Source organism: Larimichthys crocea, chromosome XXIV, assembly GCF_000972845.2.
Source record: "Larimichthys crocea isolate SSNF chromosome XXIV, L_crocea_2.0, whole genome shotgun sequence".
NCBI classification, from domain to species: Eukaryota; Metazoa; Chordata; class Actinopteri; family Sciaenidae; genus Larimichthys; species Larimichthys crocea.
In genome coordinates this window covers 5,027,778-5,037,604 of record NC_040034.1, presented here as the reverse complement: position 1 = coordinate 5,037,604, position 9,827 = coordinate 5,027,778, and positions in this window count along the sequence as shown.

Sequence of the window (9,827 nt, the reverse complement as noted above, 5' to 3'; positions counted from 1 at the left end):
CCGCAAATGAAAAACACAACAACAAGAACTAATTTAAAAAAAACCAATAAAGAGCTTTAATTAATGAACGCGGAGGGATTCTGGGTGTTCACGTAATTAAAATATAATTAAACAGAAAAAACAACTTTACAACATTTAAAAACATTCCAGTGAATGAATCAGACTGATTTAATTCACCTCAAAGAGCATATATACATTTAGTATTCTATTATTATTTATTATATTATTATTATATATTATTGTTATTATTATTTTATTATATTATCATTTTGCAGTGGTTCTGGTTAATTAACGCACACTTATTTAAACTGATTTGTTCTGTTTATTACGTTCATCATTTAAACGTAATAATAAAAATCAAACATGTTTTTATTTTACTTTAAGTACAAACAAAAATCACTGAGATCAAAAATTAATCAAGTTTGTGTCTAAAGATAATTTAACAGATCAATAAATCTGCTGTTATGTTGTGTGATGGTTCGTGCAGCGTTGCGCAGAGTTTTGCTGACCCCTGCGCAGGTCTCGTCCGTTTTCTTCTTCTGTCCTGTTACCTGTCTGGACCTGGTCTGGACCTATCTGGACCTGATCTGGACCTGACCTGCTGCCACGCGCCGTGTGTTCAGTCTGTGCGCGCGCTTCACTCGCTGAAGAATCTTGTCAGAGTCAGTTTCCTCATGTAATATAATAATATAATAAATAATAATCATAATAATAATAAAATAAATATAATAAACACTGATTTATTGTGGATGATGCAAACTCCTCTTGCATCACACGAACCTGTTTTAAACATTAATAACTGCAGAATAACGTGTGTTTGTGTGTGTGTGTGTGTGTGTCACCTTGGAATCTGTGTCCAAAGAACGGTTCCGGCCAGCACCCAGGGTAAAAGTTGAGCGGGTCTCGGTGCCTGCGTCCCGAAGAAGTGCGGTGCTGTAGGTGGGAGCCCCCGAGCTGGTGCGGAGCACCACGGTGAGGGAGGGGTGGCTCACCGTGTCCGGGAACACCAGGTCCGGGGTCTGTTACAGGGACCGGGTCGGCGGGGCCTGGTACGCTGTTCATTAAGGCGTCTGTGGTCGGGTTGGAGTAAACTTAGCGCCGTCGGCGGCTCGGCTCCTCGCTCAGCGGGTTCTCTTGGCCACCAGAGACTCTATCGTGAAGCAGCGCTTCCCTGCCGAGGAGAACATCATCTCTGCGGGAGAGGGAGGCGGCAGGAGGACAGGAGCAGCTCTGGAAAACAAAACCTCCTCCTCTAGAGGAGCGGAATGGCCGAAGATGGGAGCGTGTGGTTTGGAGATGCTGTGCTTGCTCAGCCACTGCTGCAGGCTGCGCTGATCCATGGAGTCCAGAGTTTCTGTGCGCTCAGAAGGTTTGTGTGCGCTCAGAAGGTTGTGTGCGCTCAAGAGGTTTGTGTGCGCTCAGAGAAGGTTTCTGTGCGCCAAACCAAAGCGCCTCCAACCTTCAATGTGCTCTGACGCTGCTCAAGGAGAGCGCTGATTGGACCAGAGCGAGTGCCAATAGGTCTCCAGTACCTGGATCAAACACGAGGCCGGCCCGCTTAGTTACAGAGGCACGCTGTGTGTGTGTGTGTGTGTGTGTGTGTGTGTGTGGTGTGTGTTGTGTGTGTGTGTGGTCCTTTTCAGACTTCTAATGTCTGAACGGAAACCAATCGCCTCGGGGGGTGAGAAACTTGTTTCATCCAGGAACTCTCACCAGAAACCATGGAAGTGTTTTGTGTGTGTGTGTGTGTGTGTGTGTGTGTGTTTCTTATGTGCCGAGTGGGAATTTCACTCTTTGTCACAGTGAATTCTGTTTTTAGGATGCGGCGACGCACGAGCGGCGAAACCTTCAGGATACAGCTGGAGTTTGTCTATAGATTTTATTTATTATTATTTATATTATATTATATATGTCACTGATGATTGTGTAAAACGAAATTTAATCATCATCTGAGTCCACATTCTGTTTTTCTTTTTTTAGAGAATCTTTATTAAAAAGTGTCTTTATCTTCTTTGACAGTTTTTTATCTATTTAAATAATAATGAATTCTCTTTTTTAATGTTAGATAATATTAAATATTTCACTGCTCAGTGTTTCTTGTGTTTGGACGTGTTGAACTTGAAAATACTGAACTCTAATAACTGATCTGAATTCTCGTTTTATTTTTCATTAGAATAATTCTCTTGTAGTTTTTCGTCCCGGTGTAAATGAGTCCTGCAGTCCGTCCTCCGTGTCCTCTGTGAGGAGCTTCCGCTCGGCACTAACCAGGTTAATAATTGTTGTGTTAATGCTCCGAGGCTGCATTAGAAAATCATTAGCGATGGAGATGATGAGGTAGAACAAGCTGTTGATGAGGCGTTTAGAGCTAAAGGCTCCTAAAGACTCTGCAGGATCTGGTTTTCTCCGGGACCGTGTGGACTGATGCGGTCTGCATGTCCCGGGCTGCTCGGTGAACCGTGCGCTCTGCCCGGGAATGTTTCCTGTGACTCATGAACTGTGAATCATCTCTCATGTTTCTTTATGAGGACACAGACCTGCATGTTGTGTTCAAGACTCTGCAGACTGTGAGGCGGAATCACGTGCTGGATCCGAGCCGTGCGCGCTTGTTTTGGAGCCGGCTCGGTTTAATGATGAAGCCGTGCGCGGCCTTTACGCACTGACCCTGCGCGCTGCTGGTTAATAGATGTCCAAAGCGCAGTGAGCTGCCCCCGAGCTGTTCCCGAGTCTGACCCGAGCCGAACAGTGGAAACATCTGCAGCAGGTCCAGAAACAGGTCCAGTCTGTCCAGAAACAGGTCCGGAAACAGGTCCAGTCTGTCAGTGAACACTTTATGGAAGAAATGAAAATATTATTATATATTAACATTTGAACCTGATAAATACAGAAACCTTTCTAATGTTACTGACAAATGATATTAAATCTGAGTTTTACTGTAAGTCTAATATAAAATAAAATAAAACTGTATTCTGTATAATTCTGTATGAAATAAAGTTTCACATAAACTGTAATAATAAAAACTGTCAGCTGTGAAAACAATCCGCAGATATTTAGAATGAATTAAAATAAGTAACTCCAGTAAATTCTGCGCCACGATGTTTCACTGTGTGCACGTCACTTTAACTACTGATATTTGTAATACTGCAGTACTTTATACTGAAAACAGATTTTACTCTGGTTGACAGAATTTTACCGTAATAAATAAAATAAGTGACAGTGACAGGAAGTCAGCACTGTTTGTGTTTTATTCCAGATTTTAAATGTCTGTAGATTTCCGTGACGGTGAAATACGCTGTTAGATATTATATTATATAATATTACAGTGTTACTGTTAATTAAGTCTCAATATATGCACATGTGTTTACACAGAATAAACTTTATTCTGTGTAAATTCCTTTAAAACGCCATGTTTTACATATTTTCATATTTTCACCGTAAATGAACTCAGACACTCAGAGCTGCTGCTTCTGTGTCTGCGTCCTTCAGATCCTCCACACTGAGACACGGAGACACTGAGACACGGAGACACGGAGACACGGAGACACGGAGCTGCTGCTTCTGTGACGTGTTTAATATTTAAATGAAGTTCATTTACTCAAAGCTTTAGTTTTTCTTTTCTTCCTCACAGAGCTGCTGAACACAGTTTATAATAAATCTCATTTCACAGATTCACGTCATAAATCACGTGAACATGTTTTATATTCTATAAATGTGTCCGTTATTATTTTAAAGTCCATCAGTCTTTATTATTCCACGGAGACAGTCCGAGCTGCTGCTGCTTCTCATGACTTTATGTTTTTAATAAAATGTCACTAATGACTCGAGTTAACAGAGAAGAAGTTTCATCTTCAGCCACACAGCTGTGACAGCTCATTTAAATGAAGTTAATTAACAATTAATTTAAATTAAAGACATTTAAATAATCCTTAAGAATACACGTGCTGCCCCCTGCTGGCAGTGAGTGACTCTGTAAAGTCTGAAATAATATTCAGATCGTTACATTATGAAAACACGTGACAGTCCTTCACAGGAGAGTCTCCAGATATATTAGAATGAATTCATTTAACTGTCACACGTCTGTCACTTTACTGACTGTCATATTTGTAATAATATTATATATATATATATAGAGATATATATATATATATATATATATATTAATAATATCTGGAGTACTATAAAACACTGTTTTTAATAAACACGGTAAAACTTTTAAAGTTACAGTAAAATGACGTCAGTTTAAAGTTGGTGTTTTATTCCAGATTTTAAATATTACAGCGTGTTACTGTGTCATCACTGTGTTCTGTATGAATGTTCATGAAGTCTTGTGTTGTATTTTCCTTCATGCTGTCTCATGTCGCTGCTCTTCACCTTTGGACTGTTGGTTAACACTCTGACTGCATGGATCACTCCTCTGACTGCATGGATCACTCTGACTGCATGGATCACTCCTGACTGCATGGATCACTCTGACTGCAGGGATCACTCTGACTGCATGGATCACTCCTGACTGCATGGATCACTCCTGGGTGCATGGATCACTCCTGACTGCATGGATCACTCCTGACTGCATGGATCACTCTGACTGCATGGATCACTCCTGACTGCACGGATCACTCCTGACTGCACGGATCACTCCTGAGTGCATGGATCACTCTTGGGTGTGGATGGGTGGATGTTGTTGTTTGTTTTTAGGCCAATGCTGCCCCCTGGTGGTTGGAGCGAGGAGCAGCAAGTCCAGAGATCAGCTGGAGCTTCGACCTCAGCACCTGCAGGTCAGTTCCTCCTGCAGAGACACATGAGACACATGAGACACATGAGACACATGAGACACATGAGACAATGACCCAGATCCAAACCGTCCATACAACATGTATCACATCATCATATCTGAGCCGACCTGTCCAGTCAGATTTCTACAGGATGAAAAAGTTTAAAAAATGAAACAAACTCCAAATTTAGATTTTTCAGTTTTAAAGTTAATTAAATAAATTTACATTTAAAGGTACAGTGTGTGAGAGTTAGCGCCATCTAGTGGTGACGCTGCAGACTGCAACCCTGTAGAAACTACGGTGGCCTGAAGAGGTCATCCTTAGACCACATGAGTCACCTGCTGAGGTTCCTTTAGATATTTATTCTGTTTTAAAATGTTTGGTTTGATATTCTGTAAATGTTCCTGTCTGTCCGAGGACCATGAAGATTTTATATTATTTATTAAGTTATGAAGAAATGAAGCATCATAAATCTGTTAGAATCCATTTTTAAACTTCTGACCGTTCAGTTTCATTTTTAAATTAAAATATATTTGAGTTTTTTAAAAGTCAGACTGTCCCTGAACAGGAAGTCACAGCCAACCCTCCACAATAAAATAATAAATTAATAACACAAATCATCCAAATTCATTTTAACTGATTGAAAAAAATTCTGAATTATTCACCTCCTTCTTCACCTCCCTGTCTCCCCTCTTCACCTCCCTGTCCCCCCTCTTCACCTCCCTCTTCACCTCCAGGTCTCTCCTCTTCACCTCCCTCTTCACCTCCCTGTCTCCCCTCTTCACCTCCCTGTCTCCCCTCTTCACCTCCCTGTCTCCTCTCTTCACCTCCCTCTTCACCTCCCTGTCTCCCCTCTTCACCTCCAGGTCTCTCCTCTTCACCTCCCTCTTCACCTCCCTGTCTCCCCTCTTCACCTCCCCGTCACCTCCCCCCGGTCTCCCCCGTCACCTCCCGCCTTCATTAATAACCTAATTGGCCGTTGTGTTTCGCATTAGCGGTGTGTGTGTTCAGTTAATCTCTCCACTTAAAATTTTCACCCCGTTCTAACGAGATGGGAAAAGTCGCACGTCGCTGCGCTTGTGCCACCTGCGTGAGAAGTGCGGTCGTTTAGCCACCTGTGCGGGGCTCCGCTCCTCCACCGGCTGCCCTGCTCAGCATAAACAAACATCCACACTGTGAACTGGGCCTGGAGGCAGAGGACGTGGAGAGTTACGGGGACATTCTGGAGACACTTTATTATCATTAAAATATAAAGGCACATGTTTCAGAGCTGGATCATCCTCCTTTGGTTCAGTTGGGTCGTCGTGCGTAAAAGACGCGCGTTGGCTAAATTACGCGTCATTTGGTGAGGCAGACCTCAGATGTCGCTGAACACGACGCGAACAGGAACTGCTGTTTCCTGAGAGAGAAAGAGTGCAGAGTGAGTTCTGGTGCGCTGTGTGAGGGGAGCTGCTCTTGTCCGTGCCCGTGTCAGAAGTCATTGTGCAGCTCCGTCGCGGCCCTTTCACGGCGGCACAAAGGCCAGCCTCCACTTCAAACGCTTGTAATGAAAGCTAATGACTATTAGATGGAGTGGAGGGGCCCTCAGCTCTGCAAATAAAATGCAAAGAGGATTTTTTTCTTTCTTTTACAATCGCCTGCCCTAAAAACCGCACGTTGGTCAAATGAAGTGCACTCTGCTATTGGAGCTGGAGGCTGTTGCTCCATGAGAACGTTCACACCTTCAGAGCTGCATCACAGCTCAGCTCAGTCATAAAGAAAGTGCTCATGTGTTTGTTTGGTGGGTCTTTAATATTCACAGTTTCTGAACAATTCAAAAACTTTTTCTTTGGTTCCTTTGCAGCGTGGCAGCAGCTTTTTAAAGGTGTCATCTCATAATAACGTCTGAGGCCTGGACAGTCAAAGAAAGGAGCGTTACAAGTTACAACAGTTCAGTCTGTAGTTTATAGCTCCAGCTCCAACACGTCACATCCAACAGAAAGGAAAAGTCCTTTAAGCATCAGGCCGAGCTCTGTGCAGAGTGTTCAAAGATCCACCAAACTGACCAGCTCTGAAATGTGCCGCCTGCTCTTCATTGTTCCCGTCTAAACACTCTGACCTCGACCATTACTTCACCTGCACAGTCACACTGAGGGTTTCCTCTTTTATTTTGTAGTCCTCTCCTCTCTGGGTCTGTATTTCTACTTCCTGCATTTGTTTTTTCATTCAGTTCAGCTGATCATGGTGTGTGTGTGTGTGTGTGTGTGTGTGTGTGTGTGTGTGTGTATGTTCTTACATGTATTTTTTATGTACACACTTCATGTAGTGTGTCTTCTTCTCTCAGGGTCAGTAAGTTTGATTTAGCACGTGTCAGTAAATTGTGAATTGTTTGTGTCGTGATGACGATGACGATGGTGATGATGATGATGGTGATGATGATGATGATGATGGTGATGATGATGATAGTGATGATGATGGTGGTGATGATGATGGTGATGGTGATGATGATGATGATGATGGTGATGATGATGATGATGGTGATGATGATGATGATGATGATGATGATGATGGTGGTGATGATGATGGTTATGATGATGATGATGGTGATGATGATGATGATGATGATGATGATGGTGATGATGATGATGATGGTGGTGATGCAGAAACCCAAACATCTGACTGAGTCTGACTCTGCTGCAGCAAAGACCTGACATGATGTAAGCAGACGTGTGTTTGTGAAGGAATGAAGTGTAACAGTCGCCTTTCATAAGCAGCTTCAGTGCAGACCCTGCAGAGCGTCTTAACAAACCCAGCCAGCGTTGGCATGTTTCCAGCCGTTAAGGTGCCCCGTGCTAATTGGGACGATGAGCCCGGTGACCCTCGGCCCTCCCCTCCTCCTCCTCCAGGACTCTCCAGGTTTTCCCAGGCCTCTTACTGCTTCTTTCTTGGCCTCAATGGGATTACGTTGGGCTGTGGAGAGAGCAGAGGAGGGGAGGCTCTGATTCCCGGCTGATCACATCAGAAACGGCTTCAGCCTCTAATCAGAGCGAGCAGGCGGGGGGCGGCGGACAAGAGAAAGAGATCAACTCTGTTACTGTTTATTAAACTTCTCTGTTTGATACTGTGAGCGGCGGCAGCCTCTGCCCGCCTGCAGCCTCCATATTTATTCTCACACTTTGTTTTTCAGTATTAAACTGATTCATTTTTAAAGTTTCTGAATCCAAACATGCTGTGACGCAGAGCAGCAGCTGGCTGCACGTGCTCCAAACATCTGGACTTTTGTCTCCTCGATGAAATTCAATTAGTTTCTCATTTCCAGCAGATCTGAACGAGCTTATGACTTCAGCACTGAGGCTGATCGATTATCAAACTTTATTTTATAGAGCGGCTCTCCTACAAACATGCAGCTCAGAGTGCTTCAGCAAACACAGACAGACAACAATGAATAAAAATAATAATAAAAATGTTCATATACTAATTCAAACCAAATGACAGAAAGTGTTTACACGGCGTACCACCTGAGAACTGTCAGTGCCTCCATCATGACTGACCCTGTTCAGCTGCAGACAGTTTATTACTAATGAGAGTATTTATTGTTGAATCCTTCTGAGCTCATGTGTTCATGACATATTTTGATAGTTTTAAATTAATTTCATTCATTTCTATAAAATATTTCAGAGAATCCTTCACGTACCACCAGCGGTACTCCTCCCACAGTTTGAGAAACTGTGTATTCATGAACTGAAAATGTATGTAGATCATCAAAGGCAGTAAAGACACAGTATGTTTCCCCTAAAGACACAGTATATTTCCCCTAAAGACACAGTATATTTCCCGTAAAGACACAGTATATTTCCCGTAAAGACACAGTATGTTTCCCGTAAAGACACAGTATATTTCAGGTAAAGACACAGTATATTTCCTGTAAAGACACAGTATGTTTCCTGTAAAGACACAGTATATTTCCCGTAAAGACACAGTATATTTCAGGTAAAGACACAGTATATTTCCTGTAAAGACACAGTATATTTCAGGTAAAGACACAGTATATTTCAGGTCCTGATTAAAGACTTGTTCCCATCAGCTGTCTTTGCTCTCCACAGGACGGGACTTTCAGGTTGACCACCCCAATTAGCTGCTCTGATGGACTCATTTGCTGCATCCCAATCCTTTCTACACGCTGTCTTCTCCCCTGTTTCATCCCTCATGTCTGCCAGGCGGACCAGCGTGAGTCCTTTTCCACCTGGAAGGAAAGACGTGGACTCTGAATAGAGCAGAGACAGGACACCTGCCGGCAGTGGGTGGGCACATTGGAGCCCCCGTCCACTGAGAACCAGTGAGAACGGTCGTATTGACCGTTTAAAGAGATTAAGCAGTGAGACCCAGCTCTCTAGCCCCGAGACAGACTGACCCCTACCACCCCGGGTTACAGATATCCCAGCTAATCCCTGAGCGGGTTATTTATTTGCTTAGCTTAAATCAGAGAGGAACTCGAGTCTGATGCTGACTTGAGATCAAACCCAGGAGGAAATGTCTCCATCGTCTTCAAACTGGGCACAGAGAGGCAATAAGGAGAGGTCAAAGGGCACGCTGATGATTTGATGGGATACATTAGAGAGGAGCCAAACTAGACTCTGCTCCTGATTCAGAGTTTAGATGAAGTCAATCACGATCAGCTGTTAACTGCACAAAATGCCTCCGTGTCTGTATTTAAAGCCACTGTCAAACCTTCAACCTTTAAATTTGTTAAAAGTAATCCAGTAATCTGATTTATTAAGTTTCAGAAGCTGATGAGATTAAGAGAAAAAGTCCAACTCTCCTGAGAAATAAACCAACTTTTTAAAATTCTGCAGCAGGAAGTTATAGATAGATAAAGTAATATAAAGTAATATAAAGTAATATAAAGTAATATAAAGTAATATAAAGTAGTTTTCATCAGTTCTTCTGTTGACGTCATTTTATGGTGAAAACTGTGACAGTAAAATGAAGTTTCACTGTATTTTCCTGTTTACAGTATAAATACAGAATGAAGTTGTATTTTATATTAGAGACTCTAAAACACTGTATTATTTAATAGGC